The 23811-nt window shown below is 45.7% G+C and overlaps 1 long non-coding RNA gene across 3 annotated transcripts; it reads left to right on the top strand.

Annotated features, from left to right (window-relative positions):
- Nucleotides 1-1636: 1636 nt before the first annotated feature.
- Gm32679 lies at nt 1637-22258 on the top strand. 3 transcript variants are annotated; one of them, XR_875997.2, is made up of 4 exons: nt 1637-2009; nt 3772-3887; nt 16900-16990; nt 21761-22258. It is a non-coding gene; the product is annotated as a predicted gene, 32679 (long non-coding RNA). The 3 variants fall into 3 exon arrangements; XR_875996.2 differs by having other exon boundaries at nt 3758-3887; XR_384791.4 differs by lacking the exon at nt 1637-2009 and having other exon boundaries at nt 3701-3887.
- The last annotated feature ends 1553 nt before the right edge of the window (nt 22259-23811 follow it).

Genomic DNA, 23811 nt, shown 5'->3' with positions numbered 1-23811 from the left:
CTGTTCAACTTTTTTTTTTTTATGAAATCGATAATTGTATTTCATTTGCCAGACTTCGGCCTCCGTCGAACGAGAACTTTAAGGCTATAAAGAGTGATCCTTCCCACCTACCTGCTTTACAAGACTGTCAGGAGGATTATAAATGATGCCAGGGGTAATTGAAGCCCTGGGAATGAGACACAAGGCCAAAATATTTGAAGCAGGACTCGGTGTAATCCTCCGTAATTGAACTCATCAAGGCTTTGTTCTCTAGAGAGCTCTCCCCGGCAGTTTAGTGGGGTTGTTCCTTGGACAGAAAATAAACTATTGTGGGTCAAGGGGGACGGTGTTCTCCTTCCCTGGTTTAACTCACTGACCAAACAGGCTAACTCTCTCATCCTGGAATGAGTAGGCCTTGTCTTCAAGTACAGGAGGTTTCACTGGGGGTAGGGGTAGAGGTGGGGGTGAGAGTGGATGAGGTAGGGGGATGGGGAGGGGGGTGGTAAAGTGTCAACCTCTGAGTGTCCTCCCTGCTATTTGTCTTCAGTTGGCTAAGCATGTGACCATTTCACTTCTGGCTTTCCTTCCAACCTACCCAGGCCCAAGTAGGATAAAGAGGACTCTAGCATTACTGAGCACAGTGTGTGACAAGACCTTAAACTGGGGACACTTCTGTGTGGTTGGCTGTCCTTTTCGTACAATTAAATTGTTGCTAACTTCCCAGTGCCTTGCCTTACTTGCTGCCACAGCATGGACACTCAGACAAAGGGTCACAGGGTCACACCAAAGAATGGGGGTGGAGCGTGGGGCGGGCAGAAGCAGAAACAGGGAAATCATGAGTTCAGACTCATCTTGGGGCTTTTAGTGAGTTCAAGACCAGATTGCTCTGCACAATAAGACCCTGTCTGTCTCAAGCAAAACAAAACAAAACAAAACAACACATGTTGAGGGTGCAGTTCAGTGGTAAAGCGCTTGCCTTACCTAGACAAGGCCTTGGGTTCGATTCCCAGAGTCCCCTTCCTTCAAAGACTTAAAGAGTGGAGATCTGTGGATGAGGGACTGTATGCAAGCTTTTCACAGATTGGAGCTAAAAGTTAGCCTGTGAGAATGAGTCTAGTTACCCATTTCCTTTTCCTGGTGAATTAATAAGTTTTTTTTATTTGAATACCTGTCCAAGGAAAGTTCTGTACAACTACATTTAATAAAGTGTTATTTAAGTTATAAATCTATCATGTGTTTTGTGTATATGTTTATTAGGGTATTTGTTTTGGGGACAGGATCTCACTGTGTTGTGCCCATGCCCTGTAACTCACTATGTAGACTACACTGGCCTCGAACTCACAGAGATCTGCATGCTGGTGCCTCCTGAGTGCTAGGATTAAAGGTGTGGGCCACCATGCCCAGCCCTACCTTGTGCTTTTAGATATTGAAAATGAACACTCGTGGAACTCTCAAGTTCATATATGATTTGAAGTGCTACAAAATTAATATTCATTAATCCTTAATTTGATGCATCCCAGCTTCTACTAATAAACAAATTCTGACTAGCCCTGAAAAAGGATTAAATTATCTTTGCATTACTTCTGTTAAAAAAAAAATAGTATACCAAAGTCATTGGTACACTAAGAAGCAATCAAAAAGTGGTAAAATGTAGATTAAACGTTGTTCCATGGGTGGGAAGACTCTTAAGTCAGAGGCGAGAAAGGACTGCCTCAAAACAATGTGACCTATGTAACAAGGTGGCAGGACCTGAACTATGTAACGAGGTGGCAGGACCTGAGCAATGCACGTGTGAACTCTAGCTGGTTTTGCCCTTGCAAGACCTGCACAAGATTGGGCCTGCCAGCTTTCCATCATTGGCCAGAGAAGGGCTCATGAAACCCGCCCCTCCCTGATTGACAGGTGGTGATGTATGTGGGCGATGTTTTCTTCTTTGGTGTAAGCACTGATAATTTGCCTTTGCCCTGTAAATAACCTCCCATGCTCTTGCAGGCGAACTGATTAAGCTCCGTGGGTTACACACAAAAAAGGTATGTCAGTAAGAAGGGTGTTTGGTGGGAAGATGAGCATAAATGTGAGGATTGGTTGTGAGACAGGGTAATGGGGTGAGAAGGGTTAAAATGAATTGCATACAGGTATGAAATTGTCAAAGAGTAAAAAAAGGTAATTTTTAAAGATACGTAAAAGCTAAAAAGTATTTTTCTTCTAAAACAATTATGAAAATGCTGCTTCTACAAATTTTAAATGTCTGTAGCATTTGCTAATTTTATAAAAATTTATCTTTGTACCACATGTTCTATTTGTCATTTTTTTATATGCTCCCCCATATTTATCCGCCTCTGGGATATGGGTTGGGGTAGGTGATGTCATGCTAGAGTCTAATCCTTCATCAAAGTTTGCTTGATTAGAGGCGCGGGGTGGAGGGAGCTTGCCTTTCCCCCTTCCCTCCACACCATGTTTAAGGTCCCGAAGGCTTTAAAGCTTTCTGCTATATGGCATCTTAGGGGACCAGCCAAAGCCGCAACTCAGAGAGTGAGGTAGACCTTCGAGAGGGAGTTATCCTCAGGGAGATACTTTAAGAACTTTTGAGTCATGTGACTGGTAGGTAGGCGTTTTAAAACTATCCTATGTGAGATTGCATGGCATGCATGCAGAGAAAGTACAAGAAGCGATTGCGGCCAACCTGGAGTGTCCCGGAGCAGAGGTCAGAGGAACAGGTACCCACAATCCCTAGCACACTAAGACAGTAAAGTGCAGGACCTTAAACAAGAACTTACAAGATGGTGTGCCGACTGGGAAAGGTGAGCTGGAGACCATAAGCTGAAAAAAAAAAAAAAGTAGGCGGAGGGAACAGCGCCATCCAGAGGAAGTTAGGGAATGATTCGCGCTTGTGGGGATCGCTAGCTAAGACTGTAGGAACACTAAAATGAGCCACTCACTCTCTTGCCATCCCTGAGGTAAGGAAGGGATGGTCCCCTTACCCAGCGCGCAGAGAGATTGATAGCGCACTTGTAGGACTTCAGAGGCACATAGTGAATGCTAGCTCTTGCCACTCGAATGCAATTTTTAAAACAAACAAATAAATGACACAAATATTGGTGCAGTAAAGAAAGCCTATAATCTCAGTACTTCAGAACCCGAGGCAGGAGCAGGCTAGCCTGGCTATATAGTGGGTTTTAAGCTAGCCTGGGCTGTATAAAGAGACACTGTCAAAAAAATCAAAAGCAGGGACTCACAAGATGGCTCAGCAGGTAAGGGCACTTTCCACCAAGCCTGACAACAGGAACCCACATAGTAGAAAGAGAGATCTGGTTGCCCTGAGTCGTCTTTTAACCTTTGCATGTGTGATATTCAAACACACTAAATAAATGTAAAAAAAAAAAATTTAAAAATCTTTTAAATGAAGAATTCAGCGAGGCTGGTGTATAAGAACATGTTGGGTCAGAAGCCTACTAAGAATAAAGAGCCTGGACTAGCATGAGGAAGTGTCAGAGTGGAAGGACCACTGTTGTCTGTCAAGAAGAATTCTCCAGGCTGCCCTGGCTATGAATGGCCCTGAAAATAACGTTCTCCAGGCCCTATACAGGCATGGGGCCTAGGGGACTGGGTATTAGTAAAAGTTTCAGTTTCAGTTTTTTGTTCTGTTTTTCTTGTTCCTGTTTCTGCGTATGCTACTTAAAATGTATTTTATTTATTTATTTCTTACCTTGGGGCTAGAGTGGGCATTGTCGAGCACTAAGGGATGGCTGAACCTGTCTTTCAAAACCACTATTCCCAGTTCTCTTCCTGCAGCTAGCCATGATGAAGCAAGCGGACATGAGAGTGTGTGGAGGGAGAAAAGATGTGACCTGGGATGGAGTGAGACCTTTCAGAAGCCAACTAGCCGTCCTCAGGCGAGGCTGTGGAAGGTAATGGCCTGAACTCACTTCATCTCTGGCATCACTCCAGTACCAATCCCTGTGTGACCTTGGGTGACTTATAGTTCCTATGTGAACTGCAACTATGTCCTGAAGAGAGAGAGGACACATATGCACACAAGCACACACACACACACACACATGCGCGCACACACACATGCACACACACTCACTCATCATGTATACAGTTCACTGGGTGGGATGGTCAGAGAGACAGACAGAAAGATGGAGAGGGCAGGGCACCAAGTAGGCAAACTGTAAAGTCCCTTTCAGCTCCAAGTTTACCTGATTATCAAACAGCTTAATCTTTGCAAAACCCTTTGCAAAGGCCACAGCCAGGAGACAGTTTTTGCAACCGGTCTCCAGTGCAAGCCTTGGGGGTTATTCAAAGGGCACTGAACAGCCCCACATCAAGATAAGAGAAGGAACACCTCCAAGAGCCTCTCTCTCCCTCTGTGCTCACAGGCACCTCTGCATGTGCCCCTTGGGACTTGCTTGTTTAACCCTTATGACCCTGCACTGTTGAGTGGGGGCAGCAAGAAGCAGTTAGACTCTATGGTGCTAGTGATGACTTCCTGGCTCTGGGACAGTGGCCCTGCTGTCCCTTTGCCAGAGACCTGTGAGTTGGGATTTCAGAGTTCTGCTCAGAAGCCTTGTGACTCTATAGACTGAAAGCAAAAAGAATTTATGTCTTTGAATCTTCCACAAGTCACTTACACATACATCCATCTCAGGATAGTTTCTACATCTTAAACACTATGTTTCCCTGCAGGAAGGTCCTTCTGTTTTATAATTGGTTCTGTTTTATAATTGGAATTTTTTTTTATTGTATCCTTCCTCACCAAATTATAGGATAATCTCATTTTTAAAACTTATTTATTTGTTTTTATTTATTTTATGTGGATAGTTGTTTTGCCTGCACGCAAAACCTATCCACATAAAGGAAGAAGAGGATGCTGAGTTCCTGAAAATGGAGTTACAGATGGTTGTGGCCTGTCATGTGGGTGCTGGGAACTGCCCTTTGAGAGAGCAGCCAGTGCTCTTAACCATTGAACCATATCTCCAGCCCAGGCTAGTTTTTAGTATTTTAGTATTAATTTTAAATTTTAGTATTAGATTAAAAAGTGATCACTGGGAGATAGATATGGCTTATGTGCTTTAATTCCAGCACTTGAGAGGGAGAGAGGGAGGGGAAGGCGAAGGGGGAGGGAGAGGGAGGGAGAAGCAGATGGATCTCAGAGTTTGAAGTTAGCTTGGTATATAGAGCTGCAGGCCAAACAGGGTTGCATGATGAGAACCTGTTCCAGGAGAGAAAGAAAGAAAGAAAGAGAGAGAGAGAGAGAGAGAGAGAGAGAGAGAGAGAGAGAGAGAGAGAAAGAAAGTTGGAGTTTTTTGGTTTTTTGTTTTAAAGAAAAGAAAAGAAAAAAAGAAGAGAAGAGAAGAGAGAAGAGAAGAGAAGAGAAGAGAAGAGAAGAGAAGAGAAGAGAAGAGAAGAGAAGAGAAGAGAAGAGAAGAGAAGAGAAGGAAAGAGGGGCTGGAGAGATGGCTCAGTGATGAAGAGCCCTGGATACTCTTCCAGAGGTCCTGAGTTCAATTCCCAGCCATCACATAGACCTCACAACTGTCTGGAACTCCAGTTCCAGAGGCTCCAACACTCTTACACAGACATACATGCAGGCAAAATACCAACGCACATGAGATAACAGTAAAAACCAAGAAACGTTTTAAAAAGAAAAGAGAGTTGATTTCATTCGTAGTGAGAGGCCTGCTCCTGTGTCCCTTATCTCTGGGGGCTTTGTGTTTGTGAGATAAACTGTGGTAATAGTGACGTCAACAGGCCTTCCACCCTGCACACGCCTCTACCCACAGCTTGGAGCCATCTGCTTTAGCCTTATCTCACTCATTAAGTTTTAACCCGAGTGTGCACATGAACTCGATGTCTCAAGACACACAGCGGCTCCCTGGGGGCTATATTTAGACTGGCTTGTTCCTGGATTCCCTGTCTTACTTTTAGGGATATGATGACAATAATTTGCAGAGAAGAAAATATAAACTCTCAGGGAAACACAGCACCCCCTCGTGTGAGAGAAAATGGGGGACATGTGTAGCAGCTAGTGCTAACAGGATCTGCTAGCGGAGTGATAAAGTGGTAATGGCTGGGGGAGAGAGAGTAGAGGGGAGTCAGAGGCTCAGGACGATTCCCCTGCCTGCTGTGTAGACTGCTCCAGCAGTATTGTTCCTTGAATGGCTGTTTTCCTCCTCCTGGGGAGCGCCCCCGCCCCTCCCCCACCACATACCCAGAGCTTGTAAGCTTTGCCTTAAAGTAGGTCACAGAGAAGGGGGTGTCTTCTCTTAGTGTCAGGTCCTACAGCCACCTTCCAAGTTGTCTCCCACAATTCACCTTGTGCCCATATGTCACTCTGAGAGCACCACCCCCCAAAACCGGCCTTAATGGCTGGGACTTGATGGAGGTGGAGTGGGAGACCAGGTGCCAGGTGTCAGTGAGAAGGACCTAGAAGGAAAAGCCTGAAGTAGTCTTAGCCCTGAGTGTCAGGGCACAGTTTCTCTTTGACTACAGCAAAGCCCTTGAGACAAATATTTATCAAGGCCCCCTAGAAGCCCTGTGCTTAAGTGTGCTTCGCAGAGGAGAACAAAGAAATGTGGTCCAGGCTCAACACATCTGAGGCGGCTTCACCCACATCCAACCCGGCCCTCAGGCCCCTGACAGTCAGGGTTTCTGTTCTGCAGAGAGAAGGAAGCTTGCTTCACAGCAACCCCAGGATTCTTCGCAGGAGGGAAACGAGGCTGAGGCCAGGCCAGGTTGAGTCTGTCTCCTGCTGTCAATTACACAGGGCACAGAATGCTTGGGTTGTATCATCTGTCAATCTCAGGCCTTGACACCCGCCTGGGAACTTCCTACTGTGAAGCAGCCAGCAAGCAACAGCTCTCTCCTAGCTCACTTTGCTCCCTAAAGTCTTTCCCTGCCGACTTCTGCTCCGCACATCTCTCTCTATGTACTGTTTTGCCCACTGCATCCTGTTCTCCACTGATCCAACACACACTCACACGTGCACTCACATGTGCACGCATGCACACATCTGTTGGGCCTGTACCATCTCAAATATTGTCTTCCTCCTTTTGCAGGACCCTTTCAGATCATTAGACTGTTTTCTCCCAAAGCTAGTCTACACTGAGCAGACTAGCTGGTTTTCCCACAGGACTGATGCAACCCTTGGTTCCAGGGGAAGGCTCTGGCTGTGGTCCCCCTATTTCAGGAACTCTCCAGCATCATCTGGTCAATGAGATGGCCCCCGAAAGGCTCTAGCCCTCTAAGCCCACATTCCTTTATTCCATCATCAATAAATAAGCGTTGGGGACCCAGATCGTTTAGCTAGGCCAGCTGAGAATGTTTACAGATGGCTGAAGTACTCCCTGGGTTGTGGGGTTGCACACCAGGGAATGGACTCCAGGTGAGCCATGAGGGCCCGGGACAGAGGGATGGAAGCATCTTAGAGACAGAATCTTTGGTTATAGTTGAACAGTATTTTAGTGCAAGTCTCAAACCACCACCACCAAAATGTAATGACTGTTTCAAAGCACGCCAATAGTGAGCATGCCTGAAGCTCACAGGACCACCTGACCAGGGTTTCTCACTAAAGTTCCTCCCGAGGAACCTTATTTTGTGTCACTTTGACAACAAAAGTATTTAATGTACACCATATGAAGAGACAGGGAGAATTCTAAAAGATTTTCCTGGCCCATTCACCTATTGTTATAAAATAAATTACCCCAAAGGGAAATTAAAACAATGACTTATTATGCCCTCCCAGAGCTGATTGGCTGTGCTCAGCTGAGTGGCTGTTGCCTAAGTCGCTCAGGTGACCACAATCATGTGTCAACCTGACTGGAAGTGGAGGGGCTATGATAGCGCGTCTGCACGGTTAGTTCTTTGGGTCTGGCAATCAACTCTGAGTGATCCCTTATCAGTCAGTGCGTTTCCCGATACAGTGTAGGGGTGTCGTAAGAGAGTAGGGAAGGCATTCATGACCTCATAGAGCAGTGGCTCTCACCCTTCCTGATGCTGTGACCCTTTAATGTTGTGGTGATTCACCCCCAACCACAAAATTATTTTCCTTGCTACTTCAGAACTGTAAGTTTGCTACTGTTATGAACTGTAATGTAAATATCTGTTTTCTGATGATCTTAGGTGGCCCCTGTAAGAGGGTTGTTCATTATGTTGAGAAATGCTGTCTTAGAGCCTGCATAATACAGTGTATGCAAAGTTGCTTTTGCCACATTCTGTGGGTCAGAACATGACCAGCTTAGGTTCAAAGGAAGTGGAAAAGACTCTGCCAGGGATAGGAACAGCCAAAAGGTGATCACAGTCAACCTGCCACACTTCCCACATTGCCCTCCACCCTGTCCCCTGGGTGTTCCCTATAAAGATCATGTGATAAATTTTTCTACCTGTGAAGAGGACTTCCAGGATCTAGTCATCTATCAAGTATCAGTCTCTCCCCACTTTGAAGGCTCTAGCTGGTCAATTGCCACACAGTCAGTGCTTTAGAGGGAAACTGGCTTCACCTTGTTCTTATTAGTAAAACTAGTGAGTATAGTAGACTTAGCCACCCCGGACTCCAGCCATTGAACCCCCAGGACTCCAGCCAATGCTCCAGAACTCTCGCCATTGACCCCCAGGACTTCAGCTATTGGTCACCCAAGCACTCCAGCCATTGGCCACCCCAGGACTCACTTCAGTCACTGAAGACCCAGGACTCAAGCCACTAACCACCAGCTGTTGACAACCCAGGGCTCACTCCAGCCATTAGCCACTGAGAACTCTAGCCACTGACCATTCAGGACTCACTCCATCTAGTGATCACTCAGAACTCCAGCTACTAACCACTCAGGACTCCAAGCCACTGGCCACCTAGGACACACTCTAGCTATTAACCACCCAAGACTCACTTCAGCTACTGACCACTCAGGACTCCAGCCGTTGACAATGCAGGACCTCAGGACCTCACAGCCCTACACCAGTGATCTGAGGGCATTATCCTCATTATTATGAGGCTTGCCCATAAGCCAATCTGATAGGGAACATTTTCTTAGCATGGGTTCTTTCTTCCCAAATGGCTCTAGCTTGTGTCAAGTTGATCTAAAACTACCTAGCACGAGTGTTATATCAGAGTCAGGGCCTGAAGCTGTTAGATGGCACATCAAATAACTCTATTCTTAAGTTGCAAAGTAGATCACAATTGTTAAGGAGGATAATCACCAAAAATTTTCTTGCCTAAAATCAGTGGAAGATTCTGTGTCGAGACAGCGCTAGAAACATCACAGGTGCCATCTGTTCACGCAGTTTTCTTGAGAAAGGAGAACATGACAGCTACTGCAGCTGTCACAGCTTACACATGGCCACCGCAGGACACTGTCTAAGCCTGTGCCCTCCTGAGAGTATAGATGTTTATGTGCCTGAAACACAGGGGCCATCTTTGTGTTCCTACTTTAAATTGTGAAATTCTAACCATCCACATTGGAAATTTGCCTGGAATTTCAACACACCTCTGCCCCACTATCAAGCAATTCCCCTGGTAGGTGGTTGCCTCGAAAAAATGAAATCAGGTTGAATGAACTCATGGTGGACTCCTCAGGACTTTTTATGGCAGTTTTGGTCACAAAGGCTTCAACCAAATGCATCTTAGATATCCCAAAATGGATGCAGGGATCAGTAGCTAATTGTGGTACATCCATGCCATGAAATAACATCCAGACCAAACAAAGAAAAGAAGAACCCACCACTGGAGCATGCAATAACACAGGCCTCAGAAAGCACACCAAACAAAGGAAGCCGGCCAGAAAGGAGGGCACGTCACACCATTCTACTTCTGTGACACTGTAGAGGAAAACATCCAATCTGGGAATAGGAAGCCAGGTTACCGTTTGCTTTATGCTCTATGCAGACAGAGGGACACAAGGATAGAGAATGAAGAAAACTCCCAGGGTGGTAGAAATGTTTCTGACTGGGTGCTAGATCACATGGGCACATTCATTTGTCAAACTTCACTGAGCATTTAAGGTCTGAATGTTTTACTTTGTGCAAACCTGTAGGAGGGTGGCAGGTTTAAGCAAGATTTTAGCTGTAGAAAGGAAGGTATAACATCAGCCATCCAGGCAGGGAGAGACTAGGTGGGTACAGAGCAGTTAAGCACTAGAGTGAGTTTGCAGAGTGTATCCAGGTCCAGCCAGGGCTTGGGAGAGCTGTCTTCCCACTAATCCTAATGGCCAGGGCCAGCCAGCATCTTGTGCTCCATGCCAGCACTGAGCTGTCACCATGGGTCTGACCACAGCTGCTTTAATAGCAGGTTGGGAGAGCCATTTCCTCTCGGCCATACGGCCACATCACAGCCGCTGGCAGCTCTCTCTGGCCTTCTTCCCTCCACCGCTGACTGCCTTGTGGAGTTCACTGAAGAGCTTTCCCTCTCTTCTTCCCCAGACACCCTTCTAGGATATTTCTGGACCCCCTCTGCCCTTTACATTACCTGAACTCTATGGATGATCAACTCTGGATCCTTGGAATTTGGGGGACAGCTTTCCTGGGCCACGTAAAAATCCCTTCTTGTTTTTCAAGTCCATCTCTGTTTTTTTTTTTTTTTTCTCAACCAAATTGTCAAATCAGATCTCTCCAGATGCCAGCATTTGGTAATAAGTTGCCAGACTGGATGCTCTTCCGAAACAGTATTTTGCTCACATTTTTTTTTTCATCTATTCAAATGCTATCTTAGCCTCTCACCAATTTCGTCACTAAAATGTAGTTTCCCAAATGTCAAGTTTGTCCTATTGAACACCAGCACCAAGCTCTAAGCCTCTTGGAGAACACACAGCTTATTATCTAGTTTTCTTGTCTGTAAGTCACAAGAAAACCTTTTTCATAAGCATAAGGTGACTAGATGAAGCCTTCCCCTTACTGTGATGTTTATATTTTCAATGTTAAAATGAAATCTCTGAGACACCAGACACATGGCACCCAGATGAAGCCTGGTTATCTGGATGTGGGGCCACGGGTGCAGTTCAAGGAAGTTTTGGTCACATGCAGCACGCTATAGCCTGGAAATGTGTATCTGCCACAGGGAGACCCCCAGCCCCAAGCTTGCTTCCCTCTTCTTCTCCTCTGACCCCAGCAACCTATGATCCCCTTTGGTGGAAAACCCAGAAATACAGTTCACCTAGGGTGTCTTGTACTGCTGCTAGAACTAACTCTTCTCAGGGGTCTCCCCTTAGGTGGGCCCACTGATGGAGAAAGGGGGAAGCAAGGTAGCAGGACGTTGGGCCCCTGGCCACCTAGTTCTTTAACCAGAGCCGGGGCCCTTTGATCTGTTTCCTATCTGGAGGGAGCTTCCATGTAAACCTATCAAGATCATGGATTACTGCTGCCACCTCCCCTGGTATTATGCCCAGCACCATCTGATCCTCCAGACGGACACACGAAGGTAGGCTGTCCCTCGCAGAGCTGAATCATGAGAAGTAATCTGCCTGACTATCAGTAAGCATTACTACCTGCGAGTCAGACTGGTAGGGAAGATGGTATCTGGGCTAATTTAGCTCTTGTCTCCCTCTCTCCTTCCTTCCCTCTCACTCCTTCTCTCCTTCCCCCTCTCCTTCCTTCCTCCCTCCCTCCCTCCCTCCCTTCCTTCCTTCCTGCTTTCCCTCCTTTCCTCTGGACCCATTCTGGTGTCTTGCCTGGACCAGACCTTCCTGTGGTAGTAAATTCCTTTCACACTTTTGAGTTGTTTCAAAGTGCATTCAGGAGGTGTGCGCGCCTTCCCTCTGGTCTAGACACAATTACAGTAGTCAGAGGAACTGGGCCTGTCTGAGACTCTCACTTGAGTCCACCTGGGCCCATCTGCTGCCGTCGTAAATCTACAGGGAGCCAAAGGTGACTGCCAGAGGGGGCTGCTGCAAGCTTTTCTTGCTACCAGTTGCTCCGAGTCGCCTCTGCCAGGCCCGAGAAGCGCTGACTCAGCAGAACCAGGCTGCCTCTTGGAGACACGGGGCAGGGTGCGAATTTAAAAGCACAGTGCAAGCCTACCACAGAGCAAACGCAGAACAAAAGGTTAATTCCACGGATAAACAGCTCTCGGTGGCGCTCGACCGAGCGTCTGGTTCCCATTTCGCGGTGCCATTCTGCCAGATGCTCTCTCTGCTCACACATCCTGCTAAGGCTGAGATGAAATACAAAACCAGAAAGCTGCAAGCGTTGCTGGCAGCACAGGGTGGCAACATGCGGGGACACAGAAACCTTGGGAAGTGTCTTAGCTGTTCGCAGACCGCACTACCGCAACTGGCAAGTGGGGGCGGGGCGCTTAGATAAGCTAGTAGAGCCTTACTTGCTCAGACTGCTCAGTCTGAGGAATTTTTTTTTTTTTTTTTTTTTTTTTAAAGAAAACGTGAATGCGAACGTCAATAGAGGGGGCATGGATCTCTTCACCATTCCTCGGGTGCACTGATGAAATTTAAGAGATTCAGGCCAGCTGGGCGTGGTGGGGCGCGTCTTTGATACTAGCACTTGGTTGGCAGAGAGAGGAGGATCTCTGTGAGTTCGAGTCCAGCCTGGTTTACAAAGTGAGTCCAGGACAGCCAGAGCTGGTTATACAGAGAAACTCTGTCTCAAACAAACAAACAAACAAAAACGAACAAAAGATGAAAGCCATATGTAGTGACTCTTGCCTGGACAGCCAGGACTTAGGAAGTAGGGGCAGAAAGATCAGGAATTCAAGGTCAGGCTGGTGAGATGGCTCAGCAGGTAAGAGCACTGACTGCTCTTCCGAAGGTCCTGAGTTCAAATCCCAGCAACCACATGGTGGCTCACAGCCATCCATAATGAGATCTGACGCCCTCTTCTGGTGTGTCTCAAGACAGCTACAGTGTACTTACAAATAATGATAAATAAATCTTTGGGCTGGAATGAGCAGGGCTGGAGCCAGCTGGGTCAAAGCGAGTAGAGGTCCTGAGTTCACAAACATCTGTACAGCTACAGTGTACTCATATACATAAAATAAATAAATAAATAAATAAATCTTTAAAAAAAAAAAGTTCAAAGTCGTTGGAGACCTTGTCTCAAAACAAAAAAGTGGAACGGAAGCAAAAGAGTCACGCGAGGCTCGGTCCGCTTTCCCCAGACTAGGAGATCTAGATTCTTTTCTTGTATATCTTCCTTTGTGTAATGTATTATTACAAGTGCCCATTAGTCCCCCTATGAGCAGGCAGGAAGGACGATTCACCATCTTAGGCATTGACTGCATCCTGTATGAAGAGCATCGTGGACCCTCATGTTTCCTTAGCAAAGGACCCAGACTTGATTAACTTTAAATATTCTATAAGACATTAAATGTAAGTTTGCAAATGCACCACGGAGAGTCGTCTATTTGTGTTTTCTGTCCCTGAATCCCAGAGGTGGCTCCTGTCTCTTCCCATCTGGAAAGTGAATATGCTGTCCTGGATGCTTTGCTGTCCACAGACAGAAGAAGGGACTGGGCCCTGAGGTATTCTCCATCTTGTTGAACACTGTGTCCAATTGCATTGTCCAAAGCAGCAGGTAGCGGTGAAAGGCCTGTAGGCCCCCATTGTGACCGCCTTGGCTGCAGGTGAAAGGTCAGGTCTCAGGCAAGACTCTGACCCTTAACTTTTTTGTGACGACTGTCACAAGGTAGATTAATCAGATTTATGGCATTAAGCTCTAGCAATATCTTTATCCCCTCAGCTCTTTTTCTCCAGCAAAACTCTGTTGGGAAGGACGCAAAAAAAAAAAAAAAAAAAAAAAAATCTGATGAAGCGCGAGCAGTGTTTTTGGTTTATCTCTCACAGTCTTTATTACAAATTGGAAAGTATCGGTCGTGTAGAGGGAGGCCAGGCAGCCCCTTCCTTCAAACAGGGCTTTTATAAGTTCCAGCAAACTGTCCTGGCCCTCAATCAAATGCTCCTTACTGCGGGGACAATGGCGAGGCCAGGGTTCGCTGGTGCCGGTGAGTTTCTTGATGTGGGGCAGACCCTTCTTACTTGACCAGAACAAGCCAGCAATGTCCATAATTAGGACGCTTTGGGCTCATCCCGAGCAGCCCAAGCAGTTGTGGGGCCTGAACGGGACTCAGAGGGGCAGGTGGTCTGCTAGGGGCATAAACAGAGAAGCCCGCAGCTTCAAAGCTCGCAGCAGGCGTGGGAAGGCAGGAGACTGCTGACGTCACAGGGGCTTTTCATCCAGCCTCGCAGGAGAGCACCAACTTCCTGCTGATAGAAATTTGTCCGCAATTTTTTTTCTCATTCAGAAGTGACGGGATCCAGGAGACACTGGCTAGATATGATGACTTGATTAAGACTTGTATAGGCGACCCACATGCCTGGGAACTGGCCAAGAGGGAGCAGGCATCAGCCCGCTCCAGGCTTTCACCAGGAAAGCTGACAGACTGCAGCTAGCAGGTTTCTCCACTCTGGGCTGTGAGGCTGTCAACATTCTGGACTCAGTGGCCCTCTGCGTTGCACCTGTGATTTTGGTATAGCTCTGAAGAGAAAAAGAAAATAACACGGGACTATTTTCCCCATAGTAATTTGCAGTGTGAAGGCAGATCACACAGACTGGACAATTATTTCCTAAGCATCTATTGTGCTCTGAGCCCTGAGCACGCTCTCTAAGATGACATGAGGCTGGATACCAGAGTGGAGGTGGGGAATGTTCATTACGTCTGGGCCAATCGTGTTGCTAAAAGGAAGATCAGTAAGATACAAAGCCTGATTTTGGGGGGGGGGGGGGGGGGCAGATACACTACAGTTGTATTTCATATCTGAGTGTAAATATCCCTCCCACCTTTTAGCTAGAGCAATAGTAGTAGAACTTTGTGACAGTGTTATCATAGGACTAAGTGAAATAATGTCCATCAAATATACAGCAATATGCCTTTAATAAGAATTTAATAAATGCCAATTGCTTTTATAATTATAATGATTATTTATTAAGCACTGACAGCCACAATAGTGCTATGTGCTACGTGGGCAGGGACACCAGCTCCATCCTGTAAGTGAAGAATTTGAGTTCATGGAAGTGAAGTTCTTTGTCCAGTCCAGGATTACACTGCAGGCAGTGGCAGATGGAAGCACCTTAGGCTCCCAAGGTAGCATGAAGACAGAGCTAAGTGTGTAGTGTTTGCCCCAGCAAGAAATAAACATTGTATGGAGCCTCTAAGATTTGGGGGTGATTTGTTATAGTTGTTTAGCTTTCCCTAATGTGGCCAAATGGCAGGCTCACCTTCATATCTTGAGTAAGAGAATATCAGAGGCCAAAAAAGCCCTGAAATAGCAGGGCTCCTGGTCTTTGGGGGGGGGGGGCGGGGGGGAGAGAAACTCCACAAAAAATGGAGACATGACTAGACCATCTTGTCTGCTGGGATTCACTTAGGTTGGTCCCACACGCACACCCCCAGGTTACTTTGAGGTTTTCGTCACTGTCGGTTTTGTGTACACACACACACACACACACACAGCTCTTCTTCATTTGCATCATGACAGAGACCAATTGTTTGCTGTAACTCTTACTGTTTGGAAACAGAAGGTAAGAATTCAGGGTGACAAGGAGTATCTAGGATAGAAGAAAAGATAAACCCGGGAGCCAACAAATCCAACATTGTAATAAATGGTGGCTTTAATCTCTCATTCTACTGCCAAGATTGCCACTGGTCTCCATGGTGTCTTCAGTCCCAGCCTCTACATACCATTCCAGTTACCTAGGCATGCGAGCATTCCCACATTTACTTCTCTCTCTCTCTCTCTCTCTCTCTCTCTCTCTCTCTCTCTCTCTCTGTGTGTGTGTGTGTGTGTGTGTGTGTGTGTGTGTGTGTGTGTGTGTGTGTGTGTCAGGGAAGAATAGAGGGGAGAGGTACACATGCCTGTGGCTAGAGGTTGGCATTGGGTGTCCTCCTCAGTTGCTCCCCACCTTATTTTTCAAGACAGGCTCTCTCACTGAATCTGGGGGTCACCTATTGGACTAGTCCAGTTGTCCAGCAAGCTCCAGAGGCCCCTCCATCTCTGCCTTCTTGGCCCTGAGATTACACACATGCCTTGCTATAGCCAGCTAAGTTCCAGACCTCCTGCCCGAACAGCATAAACTTACTGAATGAACACCCAGGGTCTCCCTAGGCCCTCAGTTTTGAATGCTCTATCAATCCTACTGGGTTCTTCTGCCTACTTCTCCAGAACCCTAGTTTCCATCCTTGCCATCATATCTGTAGGCTATCTCCTCCAAAGTTTGCAGTCCTGGACATAGTCCAGCATTTCTGAGTCTTTGCCTCCTACTACTCAGTGGGGACCAAGCCCCTGTGCATGTCTGGCAGCACCTGGGTTATAGACCCCCCACCTAGGCCTGGCATTTGCCTACCTTGATCTGAAAGAGACCAGAAACAGGATTTCCATGGGAAAGACAGGAAATAAAATGATAACCTCTCAACTTAAAAAAAAAAAAAAAAAAAAAGAAAAAGCTAAATAATGCCCAGTGTTTGTTTGGGTAAATAATCAAAACAAAACAAAACAAAAACCCAACAACCAGCCAAACAAACCAACCCTTTTCTTGGAGTGTGCTGGCATTACCTTTCACAGATTCACGTGTCCATACACTGGGCTCCCACGGCCATCATTTGCATAGGTAGGAGTGTGGTGGTGCGGTTTCCTGTTGTCTTTATGCTGATGTTCAATCTCCTCTTCTCCCCTCACCCCACCAATTATTGAATGCCTTTTTAAAAAAAAGAAAGAAAGAAGGAATCCCCTAACCCAGCAGATGTGTGCGAGCTGTTTGATCTTGGGGCTGAATAGGAACCAAGGTTCTGAGGCTTAGATTATGGTGCAAAAGAGGGGGAAAAAATCTTAAGGGGAACTCTATGAAGGCGGAAGTTTTAGCTTTGATCTCCCTCATTGAGTTTTGCTGCCGGGGTGTGTTTATATCTATTTCTATTTATCTTTTTAGCTCTGAAATTCCGTGCTGCTGTGTCTGCCTTTTGTAACACAACAGAAGGGAGTTTTGTCTAGTTCCGTGCAAGCGATTTAAGTCACTTAAGGTAAGAGTTTAATTTCTCTGGGAAACCAGAAGAAGCCTACAACATAATTTATGGATATCTTTTCCTTTAAAGGATTTTAAAAATAATTGGGGCCACTTTATTTCAAACCAAATGGAAAGAGGCCTATTAAAAAGCAGAGAGGCCTCATTCCAGACAAGGTCTGACTTACCATTCAATTCCTCATTTGCACATCTTCCTCACTAAAGAAAACCCAGACCCTAGGAAGCGTTCTGACCTGCGCAATTTAGAAGAGAGAAATTAAAGTGCATTTATTTATAGCTAAATCCTGTTTCAGAATTTTCCCCAAAGGGGGCTTCTTCAGCTCAGAAAATTGAGTAAGTCTGAGAGTTAACTTGAGAAGGCTTAGAAGGCACCTTCCGTATGGTGGCATTGTGTAATGTCATAGAGATAACCAGTGTGACGGGCTGGAGACTTAGTTCCTACAGCAGGTGGAATGGTGGCTTTTCAGTGTGATACGAACACACCCATCCCCCTCCCGATACTGTTTGCTTGTTTCATTTCAGTTTGAAGATTGCCACAAGTTCTCAGTTACTCTGTGCATTTATCTTCCTGCCCATGCTTTATATGCATTTTTCAGTTAATTTCCCAAGTCAGAGGTCATACGAGTATAACCCAGTGACTGAGCATTTGCCTGCTATGAGCCCCAGGCACGGGGCTCTGGGTTCATCATGGCAAAGAAAAATCAAAGGAACAAAATACATACATGTACAATATTTAATATACATCCAACCAATCAATCAATCAATCAATCTATAGTTATTAAACTTACTATGTCGCAGAGACTTTGCTTCTACACTTAGAATCTTCTGAGGGAAAAGCAGATTTATTTTGTACCTCAAATCAGAAAGTAGCAAAAATTGCTAACGGGTACTCACAGTAGAGCCGTTTTCAGAGTTTGTATTATTTAGCGTTTTTTGAAGTATTTATTCAGCACTAGCGGAATAAAAGCACAATGCTAAGCACTGGTGAGAGGTGGGGGAATAAATCATGGACCAACTGTGCTTTCTAAATGGCGCGGGAGTCGTAATAGACACTGCAGTCGCTGTTAATGAGCAGGGGAGTATGTGGGTGGAGGGGGCACACAACGCAGAAGACAGAGTCCCCGGGCTGAGGAGAGGCTGGGCCTTGCAGTGGGAACTGCACCGTCAGTCTTTGAGTTGTAGGGACTGACTTCCTGAGGGTTTGGAAGAGACTACCACCATTTTCTGCTAAAAGCAGGCCCTGTTGAGGAAATAGGATTTCTAAGAAAGTCTGGATGGAGCCTGGTGGTGGGATAGACCCCTTTAATCTCAGAGGCAGGTAGATCTTTGAGTTTAAGACTAGCCTGGTCTATAGAGTGAGTTCCAGGATAACCAGGGCTACACAGAGTAACTGTCTCAAAAACAAACAAGTAAACACACACACACACACACACACACACACACACACACACACACAAGTATGGATGGACCCATACCTACCACACACCAACAGGACTTTTCAAAGCTTTGAGTCTGTTGTACTTTTGCCCCACCCCCACTCCTGGAAAGACATTAGCATGTCCTGTGCTGACCATTGACTTCCTGACAAGATGTGCTGGCCCCAGAGATAAATGTGTCATGGGCTCCTATTTACTTACTTACTATGATCCTGGGATTAAAGGGGGTCATTACACGTGCTCAGTAAGCATTCTTCCACTGAGCTTCACCCTTGGCCCCTTGGTGTCTATTTAAGCCACCCTGGTTCAACTCTCTTAATGGAGTCTCACTTTCCTTGGTTGGGGTCAGTGTGGGACTAACAACAAGGTATTAGCCCCACTTCAACTGGTGTTGAGACACTTGACAAGATTTTCGTGTGTTGGATGTCTTTCTTGACCAAGTGGTCTTTAGATATATACCTTTTGATAGTTTCCTTTTAAAATGAGTTAGCTAAAAATAAGTTAGAATAAAAAAATAATGGTATCTATTTAACCATCCATGCCTCTTTGAATACTCAGTCACATTAACTGGATGTGAAATACCTACCATATGTTAAATATATGTAAGTATACATATCTCTGTGGATATTCCATCATCACCTGAATGTGAAATACCTACCATATGTTACATGTATGTGTGTGTACATATAGTAGTAAATACCTACTGTAAACATTCAATCATTCACTGTATGTGAGATGCCTACTGTGTACAAAAAGTCCCTACTGCATAGCAAATGAACAGATACCATAGAGAAATTTAAGTTTCTTCTTATGCAACCATTTTATAATATGCATAAAATGCTAAAAATTTATTAACAGGAATGGAGGTTTGAATGAGAATGGGTCCCATAGGCTCCTGTATTTGAATACTTGGTTCTCAGTTGGTAGCGCTATTTGAAAGGATTAAGAGGTGTGGCCTTGTTGGAGGAAGTGTGTCACTGGGGGTGGGCTTTGAGGTTTCAGTTTTTTTTTTTAATTTTTTTATTAGGTATTTTCCTCATTTACATTTCCAATGCTATCCCAAAAGTCCCCCATACCCACCCCCCACTCCCCCTTTTTGGCCCTGGTGTTCCCCTGTACTGGGGCATATAAAGTTTGCAAGTCCAATGGGCCTCTCTTTCCAGTGATGGCCGACTAGGCCATCTTTTGATACATATGCAGCTAGAGACAAGAGCTCTGGGGTACTGGTTAGTTCATATTGTTGTTCAACCTATAGGGTTGCAGATCCCTTTAGTTCCTTGGGTGCTTTCTCTAGCCCCTCCATTGGGGGCCCTGTGATCCATTCAATAGCTGACTGTGAGCATCTGTCTCTTGTGAGACTATGCCGGGGCCTGGCTTTGAGGATTCAAAAGCCTGCTCCATTCTCAGTTAGCTCTCTCTGCCTTGTGGATCAGAAGCAAGCCTTCAGCAACTGCTCCAGTGCCATGCCTTCCTGCCTGCTGTCATCCCCTCTGCCACGATAGTCATAGATCCACCCATCTTCTGGAACTATAAACCCTAATACACATTCTTTTATAAATTGCCGTGGTCATGGTTTCACATCTTACTAGTAGAAAAGTAACTAAAACAACAGATTTTAAGTATAAGTACTAATGGGGCTCAATGTGTGTTTCTAAATATGTTCGCCTCCCTTCCTCTCTACCCACCTTCTTTTCTAGTCATCACTACCATACTTTTGGGGCAACTACTGGCAGTTTTATTTATGTCACCATCTTATCAAAACCTCAATAACTCACCTGCTAATCCTGAATACCAGTGAAGACTATTTGGCATAGGCTATGAAGTTAAATATGCCTGGCACAAACAGGCCTATGCTTTTGTTGTATATCTGTGTAACAGTGGACAAGGCACTCCTGTTAATTACAGCATTGGACTCTCCCTTGGCCTGTATCCCTCAGTACTTGTGAAACACTAGTGAGTTTTTTGTGCTTGGAGATATTTTTCCAAGGCCTTTAGTTGGAATCCAGTGATGGCAACCATCTTCTACTTTACTCTCAACTGAGAGAGATGACCTGTAGACCACCATGATATTGTTGCCCATTAGGTTCTTGCTACCACACCTTGGCACTTTCTCATGCCCAGATGCAGTACTCAAGTCTTGCTTCCTTGCCTGGTCCCAAGCCATGGCTCGACATCACCTCTGGAAGCCTTGCGTGCCTTGTGTGTGCTCAGTCCCCAGGCTCGTGCTGCAGAGTACAAGCCCGCACATTCTGTCTTCTGCTGCCTTTCCTCACGGATACCTTAGAAAGTCGGAGCTTTCCTCCCTCTTGGGGACATGCACCACATCTGCTCCCATCAGCTTCCAGGAACTGGCCTTCTTGAAGTCATTAAGTAAGGTCATTTATTCCTTTTGGCCTTCCCAACTACATCCAATCACACTCTTGTCTGTCCTGTTTTCCCTTGCTTTTGAACTTCTCCCAGCCACTCTAAGAAAACTTTCCCATTTCCTTTCATCTCTCAAAAGTCCCACACATCTGTGTTTCTCTGCAGACCAGGCCTCTGCAGTCGGCCGACCCAGAGAGGCTGGGAATATTTCTCCTAATGCCTCTGTGCGTGTGGGTCTGGCACCTGATTTTCTTCAGAGGAACAGCCAGTCCACAGTGCAGGAGACCCTCTAGCTTCATCCTCTGGGAATTCTGCTTCCTTGGGGTCAGGGCTTGTCTTATGATTCTCTCTTGGGAATTTTCACTATGGGCAGAAGATACAGCTCTGAAAGCCATTGGCAGTCAGCTCCCACAGCAGTTTTCTCTGCAGGTGTCCCATTATTTCCTGCTGCCAAGAGCCTGCCTTGGAGCCTGGCCATTCTGAAATAGATTCTACTGATCCTGTACCAGGTTCTGTGTCTGCAACCAGATTCCTCTGTGCTATTTGGTTTCTTTTGCTGAGAGATTAGGCTTTGTGAGTTTTTTGAGTGCTGTTCCTCTTCTTTTGAGTGGGAATAGGCATGTTTAGTTATGCAGAAAGGGGTGAGCAACCTGTGAAACCCACAATCAAAGTCAGGTGACTCCTCTAACTTTAGTCTTAAATCAGGGCTCTGTACACAGGACCTCTTTCCGTCTCCCCCTTCAGATCCTCCTTTGGGGGTTGGAGGTAGGGTCATGGAATCGGAACTAGACACAGAGCTTCTGGGCAGCCAATCCATTTTGAACAGCAAATCCTCATATTTTCCCTACTCCCCAGACAAGGGAAAATTTTGGAACACGGAACAGGAGTCAGGATGAAGCTAGTTTTCCACTGTGAACCTCAGGTTTGTGTGCCTATGACTGACGGAAGGATCTCTTGTGTCTAAGTAGACAAGAAGGCGGCGGAAGTGAAAGGTGTGCTCAACAGCAGAGGAAGCTTCACCTGTCAGCCTGATAGGAGTCGCACCTCCCCGGAGAGCTGCGTGGGAATGCTGGGCAGAAAGTCTATGTTCACTTCAACGGAAAGTTGGCAGCAACAGCAGAAGACTGGATAAGATTCTGAGGAAATTCCAGTCCATCCCCTGGGACTGTGCAGTAGTGATCACGGCTGGAGCAGCGACCAGATCTGACTTTGCTCTCTGTGTCCACCAGACTGTTGTTCCTTCTGATTTCTCATTTCCAAACAATTTTTTCCCAATCCCCAAAGCCTAGCTGTGGAGGTTTGAATATGCATGGCCCAGGGAATGGCACTATTAGGAGATATGGCCTGGTTGGAAGAAGTGTGTCACTCACTGCATGGTGGGTTTTGAGACCCTTTTCCTAACTGCCTGGAAGAGTCAGTCTTTTTCTGCTTCCCTTTGGAACAAGTTATAGAACTCTCAGCTCTTTATCCAGTGTTATGCCTGCCTGGATGCTGCCATCTTCCCGCATTGATGATAATGGACTGAACCTCTGAAACTGTAAGCCAGCCCCAATTGTCCTTTATAAGAGTTGCCTTCATCATGGTCTTTCTTCACAGCAATGGAAACCCTAACTAAGACACTAACTCAGCACTGACTTTTCCCCAAGACTCATCCCCACAATTATTCTACATCAGCCCAACATCTACACAGTCTGCTTATGAGATGTCAACAATACAGTGTTAGTACCAGTGGAGTTTTGTTTATCTCATTTACACATAATGACAACCTCAAGTATTATTATGTCCCAGTTTATAATGAGGTAGTCAATTCAGAGAAATAGCTTGCCCTAGATAAGTTACTTAGAAAAATTAGAGGGAGAATTGGAATCCTTCTTCTGACACCAAAGCATTTGTCTCAACTAGCCTGCTCTACCAGATCCACTCAGTATGTGTTCTTCAAATGTCTTAGTATTTGGTTTCCTTATCTAACAAAGCTCACCCAACAGGCATAGGTAGTCTGAGAGAATATTCTAATGGATTTTTATGATCAGGCTCACATTATATGGAGTGCTAAGTGTCACATTTCTTTTCAGAATGATCGTTTAAGGAACACTGCTTATGACTGTGCTCCAGTGGCTGGTGTTTCTGTACACAGGCAAGGCTTGGCATATCACTGGAAGCAGGAAGCATTTTTTCCCTAGTAGTCCATCACTTATGTTTTCCATTTATGTCTACGGGACAGATTTACTCCTCAAGAGTAAAGAGATGGTTATCCATCAACATCTATCTAAGGTGTGTTTTGTGCAGACCCCATGAGACTTGGTTTTAGAAGAGCCACAGATGAAGACACTAATGAGGGAGGTCTTGGACATGAGGCATCAGGCCGGAGTTGTCCAAACGTGAGCTAGAGAGCCATGTGCTTTGGTAGTGCTGACCCTTAAGGTAGACTTTAAGCCAGCTTTCATGCTGAATGTAAGGTCTCATAGCAAGTATAGCTAGCCTGGGAAATGTGCACTGTAGTAATGGCTTTAGCAGGAAAGATGCTGATGTAGGTGCTTGGGTCAGTATAGCTGCCTAGACAGTGGCTGAGAACAAATAGAAACACACTCATTGATTTGTATATTTATTCATGGGTACCACAAATATTTATGGAGTATGGATATTCACCTTCAGGGCACACTTATATAACAAACAGATGGGGGCTGGAGGGATGGCTCAGAAGGTGCATACATGGCTGCTCTTGTAGAGCATCTGGGTTTGATTCCCAGCACCCAGCTGGCAGCTCACAAGTGTCTATAACTCCAGTTCCAGTTTATCTGATGCCCTCTTCTGGCCTCCCCAGGCACTGCATGCACTCAGTGCACATACATACTTGTAGGCAAAACACTCATACACGGAAAACACATTTATCTATCTATCTATCTATCTATCTATCTATCTATCTATCTATCTATCTATCTATTTTCAAGGCAGGTAGAGCCTGTGTCTGACAGAATTTGAGAGGGAGTCAGATATGAAAACACCCATAACAGAAGAGGTA

Source organism: Mus musculus, chromosome 16 (assembly GCF_000001635.26).
Source record: "Mus musculus strain C57BL/6J chromosome 16, GRCm38.p6 C57BL/6J".
Lineage (NCBI taxonomy): Eukaryota > Metazoa > Chordata > Mammalia > Rodentia > Muridae > Mus > Mus musculus.
Note: the sequence above shows the minus strand (reverse complement) of the source record. Positions and strands in the feature narration are given on the sequence as shown.